This window comes from Euprymna scolopes, unplaced genomic scaffold, assembly GCF_053919585.1.
Source record: "Euprymna scolopes isolate OS-2025 unplaced genomic scaffold, ASM5391958v1 sca122, whole genome shotgun sequence".
NCBI classification, from domain to species: domain Eukaryota; kingdom Metazoa; phylum Mollusca; class Cephalopoda; order Sepiida; family Sepiolidae; genus Euprymna; species Euprymna scolopes.
This window is the reverse complement of record NW_027633128.1, coordinates 50001-77661: the sequence shown is the minus strand read 5'-3', so window position 1 is coordinate 77661 and position 27661 is coordinate 50001. Positions and strand designations below refer to the sequence as shown.

The window sequence follows — 27661 nt, the reverse complement described above, 5'->3', positions numbered from 1 at the left end:
TAACCATATGGGACAATGCTTGACTTATGTTTATGAATTGAGAGCAACCTTGTTGGGAGTTGTCTAATTGGTGACAAACTTGTATCGTGTAAGAGGTTTGTCTTTGTCAATTATGTTTAACTATATAATGGAAGATAAGTACTGGTCCACTAAAAACCTTAACTTTTATTGTTTTTTTAAATGATTTTTAAATTAAATCTGATGAAAATAAATTCTGACACAGAAATAAACTGCTAGACTTTTACCTAATTAGAGTATATGAACTTTCTCCATCTATAGCAGGCATTGTTAATTCAAATGTCAAAATCCTGACCCATGCACTTTGAATAAGAAGGATCATCTGAATAATCGACTGATAAATCTGAGCTTTTATGCCTTATCACAGGATGAGGCCAGAGAGTTGTAGGTCAATGAAACCATGCTGAACGTTGTTAATTCGGACGTTGATGTCTTTATACCTTGATCTGTGAACTTTTAATAATGGTTAGTGTTCACCAATGGGCTGAAGGATAGGGTTCAATCTTCACTCGACTTATGCTACAGTCAACCACTTTTTACACCTTTTAATCTAAAAGTTACCGTAATGCACATGCTTGGAGGGAATAGCTAATCTGATAAGCATTTTAAGATTCAGTCGTCTTCTATGGTAGATTATGGTGAATTTCTAATAAATTATTCCAAATATTCCATTTTTTGTTTATTTTGAATATATTATTTCATGTTTCTGAGTTTTTCAGATGAGGATTGATAAATTGGATTATTCAAACTACTGTTTGAGTGTTATTCTCACAGCTTTCAAGTCGGTGTACCTCCGACCTTTGGACGTATCTTGTCAACTTCTGGAATTTTTCTGTTGAACTCTGACAGAATGTGAGCATGCTTCACTTGTGGATTAAAGAGTTTGGTTTGAAATTCTGTACATCTCAAGTTTGACAGAAAGATTGCTGAGTTTGATAAGATACATTTGAAGAAGGTCGGAGGTTACATCAACTGAAATGTTGTGAAAATGTCAGGGATATGAGTTTTTCGCTTGTCAATAGAATTTTGTTTTATGATTTCAGCCAAACTGCTTAATTTTTTTTCATCACTATTATTTCTTTCTCACTTTTTATAATTTTTTCCAGTTTTTCTCTCTCTTCCTCTTAGAGTTCTCTTGACGTTTATTTTACTGTGAAGACTAAAACTTCAAATGATTCATAACTGGGGTAAAGGAAGTTAGATGATTCATAAAAAAAAAATGACTTTCTGTTTTCTTCCTCTGTATACAGATTCAGTATTTTTGTCTTAATTTTGACTTTCATAGTTACAACCAGAATTGTTTTTAGAAGGAAAGTTTTTTGATTCTGAATTAATAATTCGTATCTCTAGGGAGAAATCAATTTCATGATTCTGAAATTTTGAGATGAGGATTGATTATTTGTATTCTTGGAACTACTGTTCTCAATTGAAGTGTTATTTCCATGTTTTCATTGATTATAACCTCTGACCTTCTTCAAATGTATCTGATCGAACTCAGTAATCTTTCTGTTGAACTTAGAAATCTGCACAGAATTTAAAATAGAACCATTATTTGATTCCCTGGATAACATGCTCTCATTTTGTTAGTCATGACTAGGTAGAAGTCTTAATTAGCAATTGCATTTTAAGTGACACCGGCATCGAATATTGAACCTTTAAGTGGATGAAGTATTTAGTAAAATTCAGTGTGAGCGACACTCAGAATACACTTGCAAATTGCTTAGACCTTCTATCCAGCTATGGCTAATTGAACAAAATAATGCTACCTCCTGTGGATTAAATAAAGGAGTCTGAAATTCAATGCAAATTTGGGAGTTGTTTTGGAAGAATTTTTTTGTTCTCCCCTCTCCACACATGCGCGCACACACACACACATATGGGGAAGCTGGTTGGGAAATCCATTCGATTTCGGTTTTATTTGACATTGAACACTCACATCCGTTTAATGTTCTCATTATATGGAAACATCCAAAATTCATTGATTATAAATTTGCTACATTTTATCCAAACTCTCAGTCAAAACAAAATATTTTTTTCTTCATGCAATGTTCAACATGTGATAGATATATTTATATATATACGTACATATATACAGAGATCTGTGTCTGTTTCGTATTTGATTTTTTTGTTTTCTTTTTGCCATTTTAGTTTGAGGAATTGGTGCAGCACATGTTCATTTTTAAAGAAAATGTTTTCTCTAATCCAAATGATTCACATAAAAGTTCAACCATAAACGAAAAATACAATTTAAAGAATCGTAATTTAATTTTCGATTAAATACTTTATTCATTATAATTTCTTTTTGATGATTTGTATATTTCGATAAAAAAAAAGATAACAATGACTGATTTCAGCCTTTTCTTTTGATATTTTATTTTGGGGTAATAATGCATATATTAATATCTAAAGAATATAAATGTTTACTATGCTTTTTAACCGTTTGGTGAAGATCAGTAAATAGGAACTATAAATTAACCGGACTTGTATCTAACTCTGCTCCCTTGGGGAGTCAAGTAACTATTGCTGTCATCCAAATTAGTCATGTAAATGAAAAATACAATTTTTAATGTTGTAATTTAATTTTCTGTTTAAATATTTTAGTTGTTATCATTTTTTATGAGTTGTATATTTTGAATAAAAAGATAAAAATGAATGATTTCAGCGTTCTTGTTTTTCTTCCCCTTTTTCTTGATACTTATGTTAATGGGAGAGTTGAAGCTTTACCTACAAAATCAAGATGTGACAAAATCGCGTATTTACTCATCCAAACAAATTCTGGTTTTGAAAGTCCTCTGAAGTAAACTGTTTTAGTTAATTTGAAGACCCAGATGAAGTACATTCCTTTATTGAATCTGAAAACCCTGTTAATATTATCTTCTTTACTAAATCTATTACGACCCTTGCTGCTTTCATTCTGTAATATCATGTAGTTTAATTACGTCTATTTTCATTTATTGAGATTGTCGGACTGACTTCCTCATCTTGGTTGTTATAGTCACAACGTTCCGGCCGTTTTGCCCTCCGGCCTTCATCAGGTGTTTTGTATCGAACTAGGGAACCGTTTGTTAGGAGTCTCGAACCCAACCCTTTATTATTATTACGGGGTACCGTGTTCGGACTCCAGCTAGTGACATATGGCCGAATGGTCCTAAACGTTGTATCAAAGTTTACAGTTACCCAAAGGTGCCGAGTTCAATCCTGAACGAAGGCAGTGAAAAGTAACATTCAAAACAGAATCAGCAACTGTGTGCCAGAGCGTAGCTGGAGTCCGAACACGGTACCCCCGTAATAATAATAAAGGGTTGGCTTTGAGACTCCTAACAAACGGTTCCCCAGTTCGATACAAAACACCTATTTTATTTATGTGAAAAATTAATATTTTTTAACTATATTAAAGTTACAATCTTTTATGTTCTTTTCTATTTATTTATACAATTTGATAACAGATTATTTGATTAATTTTACTTTATTATATTTAAAAAAAATTACATTCAATATTTCTGTAAATAATCATTTAAAAAAATGTAAATTAAAATATTTACAGATATTCTTATATTAAAAAGAAGTTACTTTCAATATTATGTCTTGGTCTACATTTCTGGCGGAATTTTCAAATTAACGAACACCTTATTTGAAATTTGAACTCATTTTGAAAGGGAAATAACTATTTTTTACTAATATAAAATATGATAAACGTTTTTTACATCCGCACTTAGCCACATTCCATTGAAACACTGCTAAGGAGAAGCAGCTCTTACTAATCTTAAATATAATAAATGCACACACATATCCTTCATTTAGCAGTGTTTCAAAGGAATATATCCAAAAGAAAAAACTAGCTTTTACTAATCTTCAAAAGAATAAACATACCCTTATAGGATCTATTTATTGGCGTTTCAATAGGCTGTATCAAATGAAAATAACTAGCTTTTAATAATCTTAAATATAATAAATGAACACTTATACACTCTATTTAGGGGCATTTCAATGGAATACATCTATATATTGGAAATACATGCTTTATTTCGAAGCATTTCAATTGAATACATCCAATGGAAGTAACTGGCTTTTACTAAACTTGTATAAGCGCACACTTATAAACTCTTTAGAAACCTTTCAACAGAATATATGCTAGGATAGAAATATGAATATAAATAATAAACACACACTTATATGCTTTATTTAGTGGCATCTCCAAGGAATATATGACAGGGAAATAGCAAGCTTTTACTAATCTTTATGATGAAAGACTCAGACCTTTTTAGCAGTGTCTCAAGGGAATATATCCAAAGGAAATATCAAGCTTATACTAATCTTAAATATAATAAATGCATACTTATATGCTCTATTTAGAAACCTTTCAACAGAATATATATTTTAAGGAAAGCAGTAGCTCTTACCATTTTTGGAGTAGTTTTAACAAGCATACAAATTACTGTGAACTTTACAGAACTTTGCACTCGATGAGTTTTCGTAATTTTTGGATATATTACTATTTTCGACATGAAAATTAACTTCGTATCGAGGTTGGTTGGGGCTTTCTTCTGATATACACCGAGACGACGGTCTCATGACAATCATCTCGGTCTTGTTCTATTTTAAGTCTCAACACTTGTTTTGTTCCGAAGTAAATAAACGCTTTAAAATAAGTTAAAACATGAAAAACTTCCCAGATGAATATCAAGGGAGATAATTAAAAAGTCAGAGTTATCTCCCTTAAAGAAACCTAATGAAAATATACTTAGAAATTTATATTTAAATATATATATATATATATATATATATATATATATATATATATATATATATATATATATATATATATATAAGTCTCCTACAAGAGAGATAATAAAAATAAGAGTTATCTACCTTTAGGAACCATATGAAAATATATTTAAAATGTATATATATATATATATCTATTGTTAAAATATCAAGATACTTAGAAGAAAGATCCGGAAACATAGCTAAAATATCGAGATATTTAGAAGTAAGATACAAAGAAGAAAGTATGTTTGTTAAAAACTACTTCAAAAATGCTGTTTGATTTTAAGTGTCGTTTAAAGACAAAACAAATATTAAGTATTTAATTGTCATGTCGAAATTAGTAATATATCCAAACATTACGAAAACTCATCAAGTGCAGAGTTCTTTATAGTTCAAAGGCGGGGGGGGGGGAAGCCATTGATGTTTGTACGCACTAAGTTTTTGCCTTTTTGGTAAAAATCTCACGCTTTTTGACCGTTTCCGGCTTGACCCTTGACCTTGACCTTTGTTTATGAGTGTGACCTTTAATTATTCATCTGTTATTTTTAATGTTTCCTATCTAATCGTAGGCTTTTAAGACTATTCTTTGGTATTTTTTGATGATTTTCTTTGATTTAGACATAAAATAAATACAAAATTAATACCTTAAAAAATTGGAAAATGTTCATGTCCTCAAAGGTTAAAGAATGTGGTGATTCTGGAATCATTCATCTGTTATTTTTAATGTTTCCTATCGAATCGAAAGCTTTTAATGCTATTCTTTGGTATTTTTTGATGATTTTCTTTGATTTAGACATAAAATAAATACAAAATTAATACCTGTAAAAATTGGAAAATATTCATGACCTCATAGGTGAAAGAATGTGGTGAATCTGGAATCATTCATCTGTTATTTTTAATGTTTCCTATCGAATCGAAAGCTTTTAATGCTATTCTTTGGTATTTTTTGATGATTTTCTTTGATTTAGACATAAAATAAATACAAAATTAATACCTGTAAAAATTGGAAAATGTTCATGTCCTCAAAGGTGAAAGAATGTGGTGATTCTGGAATCATTCTGGAATCATTCATCTGTTATTTTTAATGTTTCCTATCGAATCGAAAGCTTTTAATGCTATTCTTTGGTATTTTTTGATGATTTTCTTTGATTTAGACATAAAATAAATACAAAATTAATACCTGTAAAAATTGGAAAATATTCATGACCTCATAGGTGAAAGAATGTGGTGATTCTGGAATCATTCATCTGTTATTTTTAATGTTTCCTATCGAATCGAAAGCTTTTAATGCTATTCTTTGGTATTTTTTGATGATTTTCTTTGATTTAGACATAAAATAAATACAAAATTAATACCTGTAAAAATTGGAAAATATTCATGACCTCATAGGTGAAAGAATGTGGTGATTCTGGAATCATTCATCTGTTATTTTTAATGTTTCCTATCGAATCGAAAGCTTTTAATGCTATTCTTTGGTATTTTTTGATGATTTTCTTTGATTTAGACATAAAATAAATACAAAATTAATACCTTGAAAAATTGGAAAATATTCATGACCTCATAGGTGAAACAATGTTGTTATTCTGGAATCATTCATCTGTTATTTTTAATGTTTCCTATCGAATCGAAAGCTTTTAATGCTATTCTTTGGTATTTTTTGATGATTTTCTTTGATTTAGACATAAAATAAATACAAAATTAATACCTTGAAAAATTGGAAAATGTTCATGTCCTCAAAGGTTAAAGAATGTGGTGATTCTGGAATCATTCATCTGTTATTTTTAATGTTTCCTATCGAATCGAAAGCTTTTAATGCTATTCTTTGGTATTTTTTGATGATTTTCTTTGATTTAGACATAAAATAAATACAAAATTAATACCTGTAAAAATTGGAAAATATTCATGACCTCATAGGTGAAAGAATGTGGTGATTCTGGAATCATTCATCTGTTATTTTTAATGTTTCCTATCGAATCGAAAGCTTTTAATGCTATTCTTTGGTATTTTTTGATGATTTTCTTTGATTTAGACATAAAATAAATACAAAATTAATACCTTGAAAAATTGGAAAATGTTCATGTCCTCAAAGATGAAAGAATGTGGTGATTCTGGAATCATTCATCTGTTATTTTTAATGTTTCCTATCGAATCGAAAGCTTTTAATGCTATTCTTTGGTATTTTTTGATGATTTTCTTTGATTTAGACATAAAATAAATACAAAATTAATACCTTGAAAAATTGGAAAATGTTCATGTCCTCAAAGGTTAAAGAATGTGGTGATTCTGGAATCATTCATCTGTTATTTTTAATGTTTCCTATCGAATCGAAAGCTTTTAATGCTATTCTTTGGTATTTTTTGATGATTTTCTTTGATTTAGACATAAAATAAATACAAAATTAATACCTGTAAAAATTGGAAAATATTCATGACCTCATAGGTGAAAGAATGTGGTGAATCTGGAATCATTCATCTGTTATTTTTAATGTTTCCTATCGAATCGAAAGCTTTTAATGCTATTCTTTGGTATTTTTTGATGATTTTCTTTGATTTAGACATAAAATAAATACAAAATTAATACCTGTAAAAATTGGAAAATGTTCATGTCCTCAAAGGTGAAAGAATGTGGTGATTCTGGAATCATTCTGGAATCATTCATCTGTTATTTTTAATGTTTCCTATCGAATCGAAAGCTTTTAATGCTATTCTTTGGTATTTTTTGATGATTTTCTTTGATTTAGACATAAAATAAATACAAAATTAATACCTTGAAAAATTGGAAAATGTTCATGTCCTCAAAGGTTAAAGAATGTGGTGATTCTGGAATCATTCATCTGTTATTTTTAATGTTTCCTATCGAATCGAAAGCTTTTAATGCTATTCTTTGGTATTTTTTGATGATTTTCTTTGATTTAGACATAAAATAAATACAAAATTAATACCTGTAAAAATTGGAAAATGTTCATGTCCTCAAAGGTGAAAGAATGTGGTGATTCTGGAATCATTCTGGAATCATTCATCTGTTATTTTTAATGTTTCCTATCGAATCGAAAGCTTTTAATGCTATTCTTTGGTATTTTTTGATGATTTTCTTTGATTTAGACATAAAATAAATACAAAATTAATACCTGTAAAAATTGGAAAATGTTCATGTCCTCAAAGGTTAAAGAATGTGGTGATTCTGGAATCATTCATCTGTTATTTTTAATGTTTCCTATCGAATCGAAAGCTTTTAATGCTATTCTTTGGTATTTTTTGATGATTTTCTTTGATTTAGACATAAAATAAATACAAAATTAATACCTTGAAAAATTGGAAAATGTTCATGTCCTCAAAGGTTAAAGAATGTGGTGATTCTGGAATCATTCATCTGTTATTTTTAATGTTTCCTATCGAATCGAAAGCTTTTAATGCTATTCTTTGGTATTTTTTGATGATTTTCTTTGATTTAGACATAAAATAAATACAAAATTAATACCTTGAAAAATTGGAAAATGTTCATGTCCTCAAAGGTTAAAGAATGTGGTGATTCTGGAATCATTCATCTGTTATTTTTAATGTTTCCTATCGAATCGAAAGCTTTTAATGCTATTCTTTGGTATTTTTTGATGATTTTCTTTGATTTAGACATAAAATAAATACAAAATTAATACCTGTAAAAATTGGAAAATGTTCATGTCCTCAAAGGTGAAAGAATGTGGTGAATCTGGAATCATTCATCTGTTATTTTTAATGTTTCCTATCGAATCGAAAGCTTTTAATGCTATTCTTTGGTATTTTTTGATGATTTTCTTTGATTAAGACATAAAAAAAATACAAAATTAATACCTTGAAAAATTGGAAAATATTCATGTCCTCAAAGGTTAAAGAATGTGGTGATTCTGGAATCATTCATCTGTTATTTTTAATGTTTCCTATCGAATCGAAAGCTTTTAATGCTATTCTTTGGTATTTTTTGATGATTTTCTTTGATTTAGACATAAAAAAAATACAAAATTAATACCTTGAAAAATTGGAAAATGTTCATGTCCTCAAAGGTTAAAGAATGTGGTGATTCTGGAATCATTCATCTGTTATTTTTAATGTTTCCTATCGAATCGAAAGCTTTTAATGCTATTCTTTGGTATTTTTTAATGATTTTTTTTGTATTTAGACATAAAATAAATAAAAATTTCTAAGTCCAAACAAGAGGGGATGTAGGTATAGATAGGTGACAATCTTATAGACCAGGGCATGTCAGCGTGTATTCAATTGAAAAATTTCTAAGTCCAAACAAGAGGGGATGTAGGTATAGATAGAGTGCAATCTTATAGACCAAGTCATCTCAGCGTGTATTCAATTGAAAAATTTCTAAGTCCAAACAAGAGGGGATGTAGGTATAGATAGGTTACAATCTTATAGACCAAGTCATCTCAGCGTGTATTCAATTGAAAAATTTCTAAGTCCAAACAAGAGGGGATGTAGGTATAGATAGGTGACAATCTTATAGACCTAGGCATCTCAGCGTGTATTCAAGTGAAAAATTTCTAAGTCCAAACAAGAGGGGATGTAGGTATAGATAGGTGACAATCTTATAGACCAAGGAATCTCAGTGTGTATTCAATTGAAAAATTTCTAAGTCCAAACAAGAGGGGATGTAGGTATAGATAGGTGACAATCTTATCGACCAAGTCATCTCAGTGTGTATTCAAGTGAAAAATTTCTAAGTCCAAACAAGAGGGGATGTAGGTATAGATAGGTGACAATCTTATAGACCAAGTCATCTCAGCGTGTATTCAAGTGAAAAATTTCTAAGTCCAAACAAGAGGGGATGTAGGTATAGATAGGTGACAATCTTATAGACCTAGGCATCTCAGCGTGTATTCAAGTGAAAAATGTCTAAGTCCAAACAAGAGGGGATGTAGGTATAGATAGGTGACAATCTTATAGACCAAGGAATCTCAGCGTGTATTCAAGTGAAAAATTTCTAAGTCCAAACAAGAGTGGATGTAGGTATTGATGGAGTGCAATCTTATAGACCAAGGCATCTCAGCGTGTATTCAATTGAAAAATTTCTAAGTCCAAACAAGAGTGGATGTAGGTATTGATGGAGTGCAATCTTATAGACCAAGGCATCTCAGCGTGTATTCAAGTGAAAAATTTCTAAGTCCAAACAAGAGGGGATGTAGGTATAGATAGGTGACAATCTTATAGACCAGTGCATCTCAGCGTGTATTCAATTGAAAAATTTCTAAGTCCAAACAAGAGGGGATGTAGGTATAGATAGGTGACAATCTTATAGACCAAGTCATCTCAGCGTGTATTCAATTGAAAAATTTCTAAGTCCAAACAAGAGGGGATGTAGGTATAGATAGGTGACAATCTTATAGACCAAGGCATCTCAGCGTGTATTTAATTGAAAAATTTCTAAGTCCAAACAAGAGGGGATGTAGGTATAGATAGGTGACAATCTTATAGACCAAGGCATCTCAGCGTGTATTCAATTGAAAAATTTCTAAGTCCAAACAAGAGGGGATGTAGGTATAGATAGGTGACAATCTTATAGACCTAGGCATCTCAGCGTGTATTCAATTGAAAAATTTCTAAGTCCAAACAAGAGGGGATGTAGGTATAGATAGGTGACAATCTTATAGACCAAGGAATCTCAGCGTGTATTCAATTGAAAAATTTCTAAGTCCAAACAAGAGTGGATGTAGGTATTGATGGAGTGCAATCTTATAGACCAAGGCATCTCAGCGTGTATTCAATTGAAAAATTTCTAAGTCCAAACAAGAGTGGATGTAGGTATTGATGGAGTGCAATCTTATAGACCAAGGCATCTCAGCGTGTATTCAAGTGAAAAATTTCTAAGTCCAAACAAGAGGGGATGTAGGTATAGATAGGTGACAATCTTATAGACCAGTGCATCTCAGCGTGTATTCAATTGAAAAATTTCTAAGTCCAAACAAGAGGGGATGTAGGTATAGATAGGTGACAATCTTATAGACCAAGTCATCTCAGCGTGTATTCAAGTGAAAAATTTCTAAGTCCAAACAAGAGGGGATGTAGGTATAGATAGGTGACAATCTTATAGACCAAGGCATCTCAGCGTGTATTTAATTGAAAAATTTCTAAGTCCAAACAAGAGGGGATGTAGGTATAGATAGGTGACAATCTTATAGACCAAGGCATCTCAGCGTGTATTCAATTGAAAAATTTCTAAGTCCAAACAAGAGGGGATGTAGGTATAGATAGGTGACAATCTTATAGACCAAGGAATCTCAGCGTGTATTCAATTGAAAAATTTCTAAGTCCAAACAAGAGTGGATGTAGGTATTGATGGAGTGCAATCTTATAGACCAAGGCATCTCAGCGTGTATTCAATTGAAAAATTTCTAAGTCCAAACAAGAGTGGATGTAGGTATTGATGGAGTGCAATCTTATAGACCAAGGCATCTCAGCGTGTATTTAATTGAAAAATTTCTAAGTCCAAACAAGAGGGGATGTAGGTATAGATAGGTGACAATCTTATAGACCAAGTCATCTCAGCGTGTATTCAAGTGAAAAATTTCTAAGTCCAAACAAGAGGGGATGTAGGTATAGATAGGTGACAATCTTATAGACCAAGGCATCTCAGCGTGTATTCAATTGAAAAATTTCTAAGTCCAAACAAGAGTGGATGTAGGTATTGATGGAGTGCAATCTTATAGACCAAGGCATCTCAGCGTGTATTCAATTGAAAAATTTCTAAGTCCAAACAAGAGTGGATGTAGGTATTGATGGAGTGCAATCTTATAGACCAAGGCATCTCAGCGTGTATTTAATTGAAAAATTTCTAAGTCCAAACAAGAGGGGATGTAGGTATAGATAGGTGACAATCTTATAGACCAAGGAATCTCAGCGTGTATTCAATTGAAAAATTTCTAAGTCCAAACAAGAGTGGATGTAGGTATTGATGGAGTGCAATCTTATAGACCAAGGCATCTCAGCGTGTATTCAATTGAAAAATTTCTAAGTCCAAACAAGAGTGGATGTAGGTATTGATGGAGTGCAATCTTATAGACCAAGGCATCTCAGCGTGTATTTAATTGAAAAATTTCTAAGTCCAAACAAGAGGGGATGTAGGTATAGATAGGTGACAATCTTATAGACCAAGTCATCTCAGCGTGTATTCAAGTGAAAAATTTCTAAGTCCAAACAAGAGGGGATGTAGGTATAGATAGGTGACAATCTTATAGACCAAGGCATCTCAGCGTGTATTTAATTGAAAAATTTCTAAGTCCAAACAAGAGGGGATGTAGGTATAGATAGGTGACAATCTTATAGACCTAGGCATCTCAGCGTGTATTCAATTGAAAAATTTCTAAGTCCAAACAAGAGGGGATGTAGGTATAGATAGGTGACAATCTTATAGACCAAGGAATCTCAGCGTGTATTCAATTGAAAAATTTCTAAGTCCAAACAAGAGTGGATGTAGGTATTGATGGAGTGCAATCTTATAGACCAAGGCATCTCAGCGTGTATTCAATTGAAAAATTTCTAAGTCCAAACAAGAGTGGATGTAGGTATTGATGGAGTGCAATCTTATAGACCTAGGCATCTCAGCGTGTATTCAAGTGAAAAATTTCTAAGTCCAAACAAGAGGGGATGTAGGTATAGATAGGTGACAATCTTATAGACCAGTGCATCTCAGCGTGTATTCAATTGAAAAATTTCTAAGTCCAAACAAGAGGGGATGTAGGTATAGATAGGTGACAATCTTATAGACCAAGTCATCTCAGCGTGTATTCAAGTGAAAAATTTCCAAGTCCAAACAAGAGGGGATGTAGGTATAGATAGGTGACAATCTTATAGACCAAGTCATCTCAGCGTGTATTCAAGTGAAAAATTTCCAAGTCCAAACAAGAGGGGATGTAGGTATAGATAGGTGACAATCTTATAGACCAAGTCATCTCAGCGTGTATTCAATTGAAAAATTTCTAAGTCCAAACAAAGGGGATGTAGGTATCGATAGGTGACAATCTTATAGACCAAGTCATCTCAGCGTGTATTCAATTGAAAAATTTCTAAGTCCAAACAAAGGGGATGTAGGTATCGATAGGTGACAATCTTATAGACCAAGTCATCTCAGCGTGTATTCAATTGAAAAATTTCTAAGTCCAAACAAAGGGGATGTAGGTATCGATAGGTGACAATCTTATAGACCAAGTCATCTCAGCGTGTATTCAATTGAAAAATTTCTAAGTCCAAACAAGAGGGGATGTAGGTATAGATAGGTGACAATCTTATAGACCAAGGCATCTCAGCGTGTATTCAATTGAAAAATTTCTAAGTCCAAACAAGAGGGGATGTAGGTATAGATAGGTGACAATCTTATAGACCAAGTCATCTCAGCGTGTATTCAATTGAAAAATTTCTAAGTCCAAACAAAGGGGATGTAGGTATCGATAGGTGACAATCTTATAGACCAAGTCATCTCAGCGTGTATTCAATTGAAAAATTTCTAAGTCCAAACAAGAGGGGATGTAGGTATAGATAGGTGACAATCTTATAGACCAAGTCATCTCAGCGTGTATTCAATTGAAAAATTTCTAAGTCCAAACAAGAGGGGATGTAGGTATAGATAGGTGACAATCTTATAGACCAAGGCATCTCAGCGTGTATTCAATTGAAAAATTTCTAAGTCCAAACAAAGGGGATGTAGGTATCGATAGGTGACAATCTTATAGACCAAGTCATCTCAGCGTGTATTCAATTGAAAAATTTCTAAGTCCAAACAAGAGGGGATGTAGGTATAGATAGGTGACAATCTTATAGACCAAGTCATCTCAGCGTGTATTCAATTGAAAAATTTCTAAGTCCAAACAAGAGGGGATGTAGGTATAGATAGGTGACAATCTTATAGACCAAGGCATCTCAGCGTGTATTCAATTGAAAAATTTCCAAGTCCAAACAAGAGGGGATGTAGGTATAGATAGGTGACAATCTTATAGACCAAGTCATCTCAGTGTGTATTCAATTGAAAAATTTCTAAGTCCAAAAAAAGGGGATGTAGGTATCGATAGGTGACAATCTTATAGACCAAGGCATCTCAGCGTGTATTCAATTGAAAAATTTCTAAGTCCAAACAAGAGGGGATGTAGGTATAGATAGGTGACAATCTTATAGACCAAGTCATCTCAGCGTGTATTCAATTGAAAAATTTCTAAGTCCAAACAAGAGGGGATGTAGGTATAGATAGGTGACAATCTTATAGACCTAGGCATCTCAGCGTGTATTCAAGTGAAAAATTTCTAAGTCCAAACAAGAGGGGATGTAGGTATTGATAAAGTGCAATCTTATAGACCAAGGCATCTCAGCGTGTATTCAATTGAAAAATTTCCAAGTCCAAACAAGAGGGGATGTAGGTATAGATAGGTGACAATCTTATAGACCAAGGCATCTCAGCGTGTATTCAAGTGAAATATTTCTAAGTCCAAACAAGAGGGGATGTAGGTATAGATAGGTGACAATCTTATAGACCAAGTCATCTCAGCGTGTATTCAATTGAAAAATTTCTAAGTCAAAACAAGAGGGGATGTAGGTATAGATAGGTGACAATCTTATAGACCAAGTCATCTCAGCGTGTATTCAATTGAAAAATTTCTAAGTCCAAACAAGAGGGGATGTAGGTATAGATAGGTGACAATCTTATAGACCAAAGCATCTCAGCGTGTATTCAATTGAAAAATTTCTAAGTCCAAACAAGAGGGGATGTAGGTATAGATAGGTGACAATCTTATAGACCAGGGCATGTCAGCGTGTATTCAATTGGAAAATTTCTAAGTCCAAACAAGAGGGGATGTAGGTATAGATAGGTGACAATCTTATAGACCAAGGCATCTCAGCGTGTATTCAATTGAAAAATTTCTAAGTCCAAACAAGAGGGGATGTAGGTATAGATAGGTGACAATCTTATCGACCAAGGCATCTCAGCGTGTATTCAATGGAAAAATTTCTAAGTCCAAACAAGAGGGGATGTAGGTATAGATAGGTGACAATCTTATAGACCAAGGCATCTCAGCGTGTATTCAAGTGAAAAATTTCTAAGTCCAAACAAGAGGGGATGTAGGTATTGATAAAGTGCAATCTTATAGACCAAGGCATCTCAGCGTGTATTCAATTGAAAAATTTCCAAGTCCAAACAAGAGGGGATGTAGGTATAGATAGGTGACAATCTTATAGACCAAGGCATCTCAGCGTGTATTCAAGTGAAATATTTCTAAGTCCAAACAAGAGGGGATGTAGGTATAGATAGGTGACAATCTTATAGACCAAGTCATCTCAGCGTGTATTCAATTGAAAAATTTCTAAGTCAAAACAAGAGGGGATGTAGGTATAGATAGGTGACAATCTTATAGACCAAGTCATCTCAGCGTGTATTCAATTGAAAAATTTCTAAGTCCAAACAAGAGGGGATGTAGGTATAGATAGGTGACAATCTTATAGACCAAAGCATCTCAGCGTGTATTCAATTGAAAAATTTCTAAGTCCAAACAAGAGGGGATGTAGGTATAGATAGGTGACAATCTTATAGACCAGGGCATGTCAGCGTGTATTCAATTGGAAAATTTCTAAGTCCAAACAAGAGGGGATGTAGGTATAGATAGGTGACAATCTTATAGACCAAGGCATCTCAGCGTGTATTCAATTGAAAAATTTCTAAGTCCAAACAAGAGGGGATGTAGGTATAGATAGGTGACAATCTTATCGACCAAGGCATCTCAGCGTGTATTCAATGGAAAAATTTCTAAGTCCAAACAAGAGGGGATGTAGGTATAGATAGGTGACAATCTTATAGACCAAGGCATCTCAGCGTGTATTCAAGTGAAAAATTTCTAAGTCCAAACAAGAGGGGATGTAGGTATTGATAAAGTGCAATCTTATAGACCAAGGCATCTCAGCGTGTATTCAATTGAAAAATTTCCAAGTCCAAACAAGAGGGGATGTAGGTATAGATAGGTGACAATCTTATAGACCAAGGCATCTCAGCGTGTATTCAAGTGAAATATTTCTAAGTCCAAACAAGAGGGGATGTAGGTATAGATAGGTGACAATCTTATAGACCAAGTCATCTCAGCGTGTATTCAATTGAAAAATTTCTAAGTCAAAACAAGAGGGGATGTAGGTATAGATAGGTGACAATCTTATAGACCAAGTCATCTCAGCGTGTATTCAATTGAAAAATTTCTAAGTCCAAACAAGAGGGGATGTAGGTATAGATAGGTGACAATCTTATAGACCAAAGCATCTCAGCGTGTATTCAATTGAAAAATTTCTAAGTCCAAACAAGAGGGGATGTAGGTATAGATAGGTGACAATCTTATAGACCAGGGCATGTCAGCGTGTATTCAATTGGAAAATTTCTAAGTCCAAACAAGAGGGGATGTAGGTATAGATAGGTGACAATCTTATAGACCAAGGCATCTCAGCGTGTATTCAATTGAAAAATTTCTAAGTCCAAACAAGAGGGGATGTAGGTATAGATAGGTGACAATCTTATCGACCAAGGCATCTCAGCGTGTATTCAATGGAAAAATTTCTAAGTCCAAACAAGAGGGGATGTAGGTATAGATAGGTGACAATCTTATAGACCAAGGCATCTCAGCGTGTATTCAAGTGAAAAATTTCTAAGTCCAAACAAGAGGGGATGTAGGTATAGATAGGTGACAATCTTATCGACCAAGGCATCTCAGCGTGTAATCAATGGAAAAATTTCTAAGTCCAAACAAGAGGGGATGTAGGTATAGATAGGTTACAATCTTATAGACCAAGGCATCTCAGCGTGTATTCAATTGAAAAATTTCTAAGTCCAAACAAGAGGGGATGTAGGTATAGATAGGTGACAATCTTATAGACCAAAGCATCTCAGCGTGTATTCAATTGAAAAATTTCTAAGTCCAAACAAGAGGGGATGTAGGTATAGATAGGTGACAATCTTATAGACCAGGGCATGTCAGCGTGTATTCAATTGGAAAATTTCTAAGTCCAAACAAGAGGGGATGTAGGTATAGATAGGTGACAATCTTATAGACCAAGGCATCTCAGCGTGTATTCAATTGAAAAATTTCTAAGTCCAAACAAGAGGGGATGTAGGTATAGATAGGTTACAATCTTATCGACCAAGGCATCTCAGCGTGTATTCAATTGAAAAAATTCCAAGTCCAAACAAGAGGGGATGTAGGTATAGATAGATTTCAATTCTATAGACTAAGGCAAGTCAACGTTTATTCAATTGATAATTTCTAAGTCCAAACAACAGGGCATGTAGTTATAGATAGATGATAATCCGTAAGACCGAAGCATCTCAGATTGTATTCAAGTCCAAACAAGAGGGGATGTAGGTATAGGTAGATGAAAATCTTATAGACCAAGGCAAGTCAACGTGTATTCAAATGAAAATTTCTAAGTCCTTACAGGGGTGGACGTAGTTATAGGTAGATGAGGAACTACTAGACCAACACATGTCCACGAGTATTCAATTTAAATTTATAAGTTCCAAACAGTGTAAATAAGTGTCTGGAAGTGCCCGATCGACGCCTACTGCCATGTTGGGTGCATGTAGGCGTAGCAAAATGCCTTCTGATCTGCTAGGCACATCGGGACTTAGTTTTTTTTCTGTCCTTTCTCTGCACCGTGTAGGTTGGCGTCTGGATGTGCCTCATCGATGCCTTGGCATATAAACGTGTAATCAAGTTAAAACTTCTAACTTCAAAACGGGAGTTAGGTACCGGTAAATGAGAAGCTTATCAATCTAGACATGTTGAAATTTATAAGTTCACACATAGTGGATAGCAAGGCGAGGAATAGGGATATAGAATAAGAAAAGAGAGATAGACAGATCTAGATAAATACAGAGGTATAAAGAGAGACAGGCAAGGGAGATACATTTCATGATTCAACTTATATGCTAATAAGAAATAGTTGGTATATCAGGAACACAAGCATTGTATTTACTAGTTAATTTTACATCAGAATACACTTGTAGATTTTATGTAGCTTTTTTTCTATAGGGAACATGCAAATAGCAGACATAACATCTAGGCATATAAATATATACATAAAACAATTATAGTTATGAGATATATCTTAACTAATCCAAAAAGACAATAATGATGAATATCATCACTTACCTTGGAAAATTATCCAGGCTGTATGCCTACTCACATTCCATCAAACACCAGAAAATCATGAGCAATTGCTTGGTTGATTTTTTTCATTTTTTTTATTTTAATTTTTTTCATACACATTTGTAATTGTGTCTTGTTTTATCAAGTATTTTTGTAGTTAATCTGTGGTCTTGGGAGAGGTGTTAACATGAATCAATTTTGCTTAACACTTTTTATTATGTATATTTTTTCAGTTTACAGAGTCATTGCAGTACCAAGTCTGACACTGTAATTGCTTGAAAAGTATTGCATTGGGAAGGAATCTTTTTTTTTTTTTTTTTTTTTTGAGGTGTGCAAGAATTTCAGTAGGGGATGTTTCTACTGAATTCAGATTCCAAGACAGCAAATTTGTATTTTATTGTTTGTGCATTCTTTTATCAAGTTTTTACAGATGTTTTTGTGTTATGAAAGTGAAAATGAATGAGTTGCAAAGACATTTACATTTTTGCATTCTTTTTTTAATTCTTCACCTTTTTTGTTTTAATGTCCCAAGAGTGAACCAAGACGGATGAGTCTTATTCAGCAGAGTCGAAAAAAACAGGTTACCTTTGGTTGTCCTCAATGGATTTGTCCATAGTATAATGTGTCCAAGTTATTGCCCTAATAAAGTGAGAACCATACCCCAAAACTAATGCAGAACTCTACTTAATTAAATGAGCACTCTCAAAGACAATTTATCTAACATAATTTTGAAATATGTTTTATAAAGTTACCATAGAGCTCTCAAATATATTAGGCACACAAATAGGAAACTTGTTTCAAATACTTGTCATATATATATATATATATATATATATATATATATATATATATTAAAAACTTACAGTATATCTATACTTATGTATTGACATTTAGGTTTTCAAAACATACTGCAGAGCTCCTCATGTTTTCTGAATTTTATGCTTTCGTCTACTAATCTATTGAGCACTCTTAAGTATATTTGTGTAGCTGAATTGCCATACATGTTTTTGGAAGTGTATATTTAGCTCTACTAATGTATTGTACTCTGTCAAAATAAATTTATGCAGTTGAAATGCCATATCTGTTTCTCAAATGTTTTATTTAGCTCTACTAATATATTGAGCACTCTGGAAGTAGATTTGTCTAAAATAATTGCAAAAATGTTTCCAACTCTTACTACAAAGCTCTTTAAATGCATTGAGCACTCTTAAAGTAAAATCGTCTTGTATAATTAAACAAAGCAATTTTTAAACTTACTACACAGCTATATAAAACTATGGAGCACATGCAAGCATCATTGGTATATATATAGATCACATAATTATTAGAAGTTATTTTTTTACTTGAAATACATATATATATATATATATATATATTCAAGGGAGACAATTTGTATATAGATGACATAATTAGAAGTTATTTTTTTAATTGAAATACATATATATATATATATATAATCTATATCTATATATATTCAAGGGAGACAATGTATATATACATCACATAATGATTAGAAGTTATTTTGTATATATATTCAAGGGAGACAATTTGTATATAGATCACATAATTATTAGAAGTTTTTTTTTATTGAAATAAATATATATATATATATATATATATATATATATATATATATTCACGGGAGACAATTTGTATATAGATGACATAATAATCAGAAGTGATTTTTTTAAGGAAATATATATATATATATATATATATATATACAAGGGAGACAATTTATATATAGATCACATAATTAATGGAAGTCTTTTTTAATTGAAGTAAATATATATATATATATTTTTTTTTTATTTCAATTCCATCAATGAGACATAGAGCAATAAAGTCATGTTATTTACATTTTGACTTAATAATAACCCTTTAAAATAGTGCTCAAAACTAGACAGAGCTGATATTATAAAACGTTTATTTTATTACAGGATAAATAAACATTAAGATTGAACTAGATTTATATAAGAGTGCTCAATAAGACATAGAGCAATAAGGACATTGTATTTAGATTTTTATTTAATAATTACACTTTAAATAGTGCTAAACAAAGGGAGACAATTTGTATATACATCACATAATTATTAGAAGAAATTTTTTATTGAAATATATATATATATATGTATATATTCAATGAGACAATTAGTATACAGATCACATAATTATTAGAACATATTTTTTTTATTGAAATATATATATATATGTATATATATATATATATAAACCTATATTTAAGGGAGACAATTTATATATAGATCACATAATTATTAGAAGTTATTTTTTTATTGAAATAAATATATATAATATATATATATATGTTCAAGGGAGACAATTTGTACATATATCACATAATTATTAGAAGTTATTTTTTTAATTGATATATTTTTATATATATTTATATATATATATATATTCAATTTTTATATGTATTTTTTTATTACAGGATAAATAAACATTAAGATTCAACTAGTTATATAAGAGTGCTCAATGAGACATAGAGCAATAAAGACATTTTATTTAGGTTTGTACTTAATAAATACCCTTTAAATAGTATTCAAAACTAGACAGAGCTGATATTATAAAACGTTTATTTTATTACAGGATAAGTAAACATAAAGATGTTACTAGAGTTATATAAGAGTGGTCAATTAGACATAGAGCAATGAAGACATTTATATATATATATATAATCTATATATATTTTATATATATATATATATATAGTCTATATATATATGTTCAAGGGAGACAATAGTTATATAGATCACATAATTATTAGAAGTTATTGTTTTATTGAAATATATATATATATATATATAACTAAATATATATATATAAAATATATATTTATATATATAGATATAATATATATATATAATCAAGGGAGACAATTAATACATAGATCACCTAATTATTAGAAGTTTTTTTCATTGAATTAAATATATATATATATTCAAGGGGGTCGTTTGTATATATATCACATAATTATTAGAAGTTATTTTTTTAATTGAAATATAAATTTTTATATGTATTTTATTTTATTACAGGATAAATAAACATAAAGATTCAACTAGTAATATAAGTGTGCTCAATGAGACATAGAGCAATGAAGACATTTTATTTAGGTTTGTACTTAATAAATACCCTTTTAATAGTGCTAAAAACAAGACAGAGCTGATATTATAAAACGTTCATTTCATTCCAGGATAAATAAACATTAAGATTTAAATAGAGTCATGTAAGAGTGCTCACTGAGACATAGAGCAATAAAGACATTTTATTTAGATTTGTACTTAATAAATACACTTTAAATAGTGTTCAAAACTAGACAGAGCTGAGTTTATAAACCGTTTATGTTATTACAGGATAAGTAAACATTAAGATTTAACTAGAGTTATATAAGAGTGCTCAATTAGACATAGAGCAATAAAGACATTTTATTTAGATTTGTACTTAATAATTACACTTTAGTGGTAAAAAAAGGGAGACAATTTATAGATAGATCACATAATTATTAGAAGTTATTTTTTTAAATAAATACATATATATATATATATATATATATATATATATATATATAATCTATAAATTTAATTTATATGTTCAAGGGAGACAATTGTTATATAGATCACATAATTATAAGTTATTTTTTATTGAAATATATATATATGTATATATATATATATATAAATATATATTTATATATATAAAAGATGTATTTATATATTCAAGGGAGAAAATTAATATATAGATCACCTAATTATTAGAAGTTTTTTTATTGAAATAAATATATATATATATATATAATATATAATATATATGTATATATATATATTTAATGGAGACAATTTGTATATATATCACATAATTATTAGAAGTGACTTTTTTTATTTAAATATATAAGTCATTCAATTTTTATACGTATTTTATTTTATTACAGGATAAATAAACATTAAGAATCAACTAGTTATATAAGAGTTCTCAATGGGACATAGAGCAATAAAGACATTTTATTTAGATTTGTACTTAATAAATACACTTTAAATAGTGTGCAAAACTAGACAGAGCTGATATTATAAAACGTTTATGTTATTACTGGGTAAGTAAACATTAAGATTTAACTAGAGTTATATAAGAGTGCTCAATTAGACATAGAGCAATAAAGACATTTTATTTATAGTTGTACTTAATAATTACACTTTAAATAGTTCTAAAGAAAGGGAGACAATTTTTATATAGATCACATAATTATTAGAAGTAATTTTTTTAATTGAAATATATATATATATATATATATATATATATATATATTCAAGGAGACAATTTGTATATAGATCAAATAAATATTAGAAGTTATTTTTTTAATTGAAATATATATATATATATATATATATTCAAGGGAGACAATTTATATATAGATCACATAATTATTAGAAGTTGTTTTAGTTATTGAAATATATATATATAAAATATATATATATATATATATACATATATATATATATACAATATATATATATTCAAGGGACATAATTAGTACATAGATCACCTAATTCTTAGAAGTTTTTTTTATTGAAATATAAATATATATATATATATATATATATATATATTCAAGGGAGACAATTTATATATAGATCACATAATTATTAGAAGTTGTATTAGTTATTTAAATATATATATATAAAATATATATATATATATATACATATATATATATATATTCAAGGGACATAATTAGTACATAGATCACCTAATTCTTAGAAGTTTTTTTTATTGAAATATAAATATATATATATATATATATATATATATATATATATATATATATATATATATATATATATATATATATTCAAGGGAGACAATTTGTATATATATAACATAATTATTAGAAGTTATTTTTTTGTATTGAAATATATATATATATATTCATTCAATTTTTATATGTATTTTATTTGATTACAGGATTAATAAACATAAAGATTAAACTAGTAATATAAGAGTGCTCAATGAGACATAGACCAATAAAGACATTTTATTTAGGTTTGTACTAATAAATACCCTTTAAATAGTGTTCAAAACTAGACAGAGCTGATATTATAAAATGTTTATTTTATTACAGAAAAAATAAACATTAAGATTTAACTAGAGTTATAAAAGAGTGCTCGATTAGACATAGAGCAATAAAGACATTTTATTTAGATTTGTACTTAATAAATCCACTTTAAAATAGTAATCAAAACTAGACAGAGCTGATATTATAAAACGTTTATTTTATTACAGGATAAGTAAACATTAAGATTTAACTAGAGTTATATAAGAGTGCTCAATTAGACATAGAGCAATGAAGACACTTTATTTAGATTTCTACTTTATAATTACACTTTAAATAGTGCTAAAAAAGGGAGACAATTTGTATAGAGATCACATAATTATTGGATGTAATTTTCTGTTGAAATACATATATGTATATATATATTCAAGGGAGACAATTGATATATAGATCACATAATTATTATAACTTATGTTTTTTATTGAAATAAATAAATATATATATATATATATATATATATATATATTCAAGGGAGACAATTTATATATAGATCACATAATTATTAGAAGGAATTTTTTTTAATAAATATATATATATAAATATATTTATATATATATATATATAATATATATATTTTATATATATATATAATCTATATATATTTTATATATATATATAGTCTATATATATATGTTCAAGGGAGACAATTTTTATATAGATCACATAATTATTAGAAGTTATTTTTTTATTGAAATATATATATAACTAAATATATATATAAAATATATATGTATATATAGATATAATATATATATAATCAATGGAGACAATTAATACATAGATCACCTAATTATTAGAAGTTGTTTTTATTGAATTAAATATATATATATTCAAGGGGGTCGTTTGTATATATATAACATAATTATTAGAAGTTATTTTTTTAATTGAAATATATATATATATTCATTCAATATTTATATGTATTTTATTTTATTACAGGATAAATAAACATTAAGATTCAACTAGTTACATAAGTGTGCTCAATGAGACATAGAGCAATAAAGACATTTTATTTAGGTTTGTACTTAATAAATACCCTTTAAATAGTGCTAAAAACTAGAGAGAGCTGATATTATAAAACGTATATTTCATTCCAGGATAAATAATCATTAAGATATAAATAGAGTCATATAAGAGTGCTCACTGAGACATAGAGCAATAAAGACATTTTATTTAGATTTGTACTTAATAAATACACTTTAAATAGTGTTCAAAACTAGACAGAGATGATATTATAAACCGTTTATGTTATTACAAGATAAGTAAACATTAAGATTTAACTAGAGTTATATAAGAGTGCTCAATTAGACATAGAGCAATAAAGACATTTTATTTAGATTTGTACTTAATAATTACACTTTAGTGCTAAAAAAGGGAGACAACTTATAGATAGATCACATAATTATTAGAAGTTATTTTTTTTAAATAAATACATATATATATATATATTTTATATATATAATATATATATGTTCAAGGGGGAAAATTGTTATATAGATCAAATAATTATAAGTTTTTTTTATTGAAATATATATATATGTATATATATATATATATATATATATATATATATATATATAATATATATTTATATATATAATATATATATTTATATATACAAGGGAGACAATTAATACATAGATAACCTAATTATTAGAATTTTTTTTTTATTGAAATAAAAATATATATATATATATATATATAATATATATATATATATTCAAGGGAGACAATTTGTATATATATCACATAATTATTAGAAGTTTTTTTATTAATTGGAATATATATATATGTAGTCATTCAATTTTTATATGTATTTTATTTTATTTCAGGATAAATAAACATTAAGATTCAACTGGTAATATAAGAGTTCTCAATGAGACAGATAGCAATAAAGACATTTTATTTAGGTTTGTACTTAATAAATACCCTTTAAATAGTGCTAAAAACTAGACAGAGCTGATATTATAAAACGTTTATTTTATCCCAGGATAAATAAACATTAAGATTTAACTAGAGTAATATAAGAGTGCTCAAATAGTCATAGAGAAATGAAGACATTTTATTTAGATTTGTACTTTATAATTACACTTAAAGTAGTGCTAAAAAAGGGAGACAATTTGTATATACATCACATAATTATTAGAAGTAATTTTTTATCGAAATCTATATAAATATATATATATATATATATATATATATATATTCAATGAGACAATTAGTATATAGATCACATAATTATTAGAACTTATTTTTTTATTGAAATAAATATATATATATATATATATATATATATATATATATATATATATTTAAGGGAGACAATTGTTATATAGATAACTTAATTATAAAAGTTATTTTTTTATTGAAATATATATATATATAAATATATATATATATATAATATGTATATTTATATATTAAAGGGAGACAATTAATACATAGATAACATAATTATTAGAAGTTTGTTTTTAATGAAATAAATTTATATATATATATATATATATATATATATATATATATATATATATATATATATATATATATATATATATATATATTCAAGGGAGACAATTTGTATATATATCACATAATTTATAGAAGTTATTTTTTTAATTGAAATATATATATATATATATATATATATTTATTCAATTTTTATATATAATTATTAGAAGTTATTTTTTTAATTGAAATATATATGTATATTCAAGGGAGCCAATTTGTATATAGATCACATAATTATTAGAACTTACTTTTTTATTGAAATAAATACATAAATATATATATATATATATATTCAAAGGAGACAATTTATATATAGATCACATAATTATTAGAAGTTATTTTTTTTCTAAATGAATATATATATATATATATGTATATATATAAATATATATATATATATATATAATATATGTATATTTTATATATATAATCTGTATATATATGTTCAAGGGAGACAATTGTTATATAGATCACATAATTATTAGAAGTTATTGTTTTATTGAAATATATATATATATAAATACATATATATATATATAAAATATATATTTATATATATATATATATATATATATATATATATATAATATATATATATATTCAAGGGAGACAAGTAATACATAGATTACCTAATTATTAAAAGTTTTTTTATTGAAATAAATATATATATAATATATATATATATATATATATATATATATATATATATATTCAAGGGAGACAATTTGTATATATGTAACATAATTATTAGGAGTTATTTTTTTAATTGATATATATATATATATATATATATTTATATATATTCAATTTTTATATGTATGTTATTTTATTACAGGATAAATAAACATTAAGATTCAACTAGTCATATAAGAGTGCTCAATTAGACATAGAGCAATAAAGACATTTTATTTAGATTTGAACTTAATTAATACACTTCAAATAGTGTTCAAAACTAGACAGAGCTGATATTATAAAACGTTTATTTTATTACAGGAAAAATAAACATTAAGATTTAACTAGAGTTATATAAGAGTGCTCAATTAGACATAGAGCAATAAAGATATTTTATTTAGATTTCTACTTATTAATTACACTGTAAATAGTGCTAAAAAAATGGGAGACAATTTGTATATAGATCACATAATTGTTAGAAGTGATTTTTTTAATTGAAATATATATATATATATATATATATATATATATATATTCAAGGGAGACAATTTATATATAGATCACATAATTATTAGAAGTTATTTTTTTTAAGTAAATATATATATATATATATATAAATATATATAATATATATATTATATATATATATATAATCTATATATATATGTACAAGGGAGACAATTGTTTTATAGATCACATAATTATTAGAAGTGTTTTTTTATTGAAATATATATATATAAATATTTATATATATATATATTGACATTTTAGATTTATCATTGAGAATCATAACAGTTAGAATAAAATTATTAAAATTTATATTACATTATGTCATATTCACACAAGAATACCAAAAAAATTGTGGTTATCTAAATTGACGTTTACATTTTTTTTTAAGTTATTACCTTGCTCTACTGATGTATTGAGCACTCTACATATAAGTCCTATCATTTGAATTTCTGTGTATATATTTTAAATATTAACAGTTAGCTCTAAGTCTTATCATCAAATTGCCATACATATTTCCAAAAATTTAACAACTATCTCTACTAATTCATTAATCATTGTATATATTTATCTTTCTGTCTCTCATTATTTATCTATCTATCTATCTATAGAATTGAATATGTCTGTCTGTGTGTACATTTCTCTGTCAATTTTAGTCTACATATTCCAAATTTTGATACAAAGGGTACTGAGATTTTAGAAAATCTATGTGATTTGTATTTGAACAGAAATTTTGCAATTAAGGGGTCAAAGTTCAATGATTTGGCCTTTGAGAACCCTACTAATTTCCTCCGACAATTATGGGTCTAAACACTTGAAATTTTACATATAGTTTCCTTGGACATGGATCTAACTTAATATCTCCATTGGAACCCAAAACAATAAATTGTAAAGGTTCATAATAGGGGTCAAATTTT

The 27661-nt window shown here is 28.3% G+C and overlaps 1 long non-coding RNA gene across 2 annotated transcripts in view; it reads right to left on the bottom strand.

The window, feature by feature from the left end:
- Positions 1-27661, bottom strand: part of LOC145273644 (uncharacterized) — a 43384-nt gene that overhangs the window by 11913 nt on the left and 3810 nt on the right. Inside the window, exon 1 of one of the 2 annotated variants that reach the window (XR_013866450.1) lies at positions 17936-18153. The exons of the other annotated variant lie outside the window; for it this stretch is intronic. This is a non-coding gene — a long non-coding RNA (uncharacterized LOC145273644). Of the gene's footprint in view, positions 1-17935; positions 18154-27661 lie in introns of those variants that run through there. 2 annotated transcript variants of the gene reach the window in all.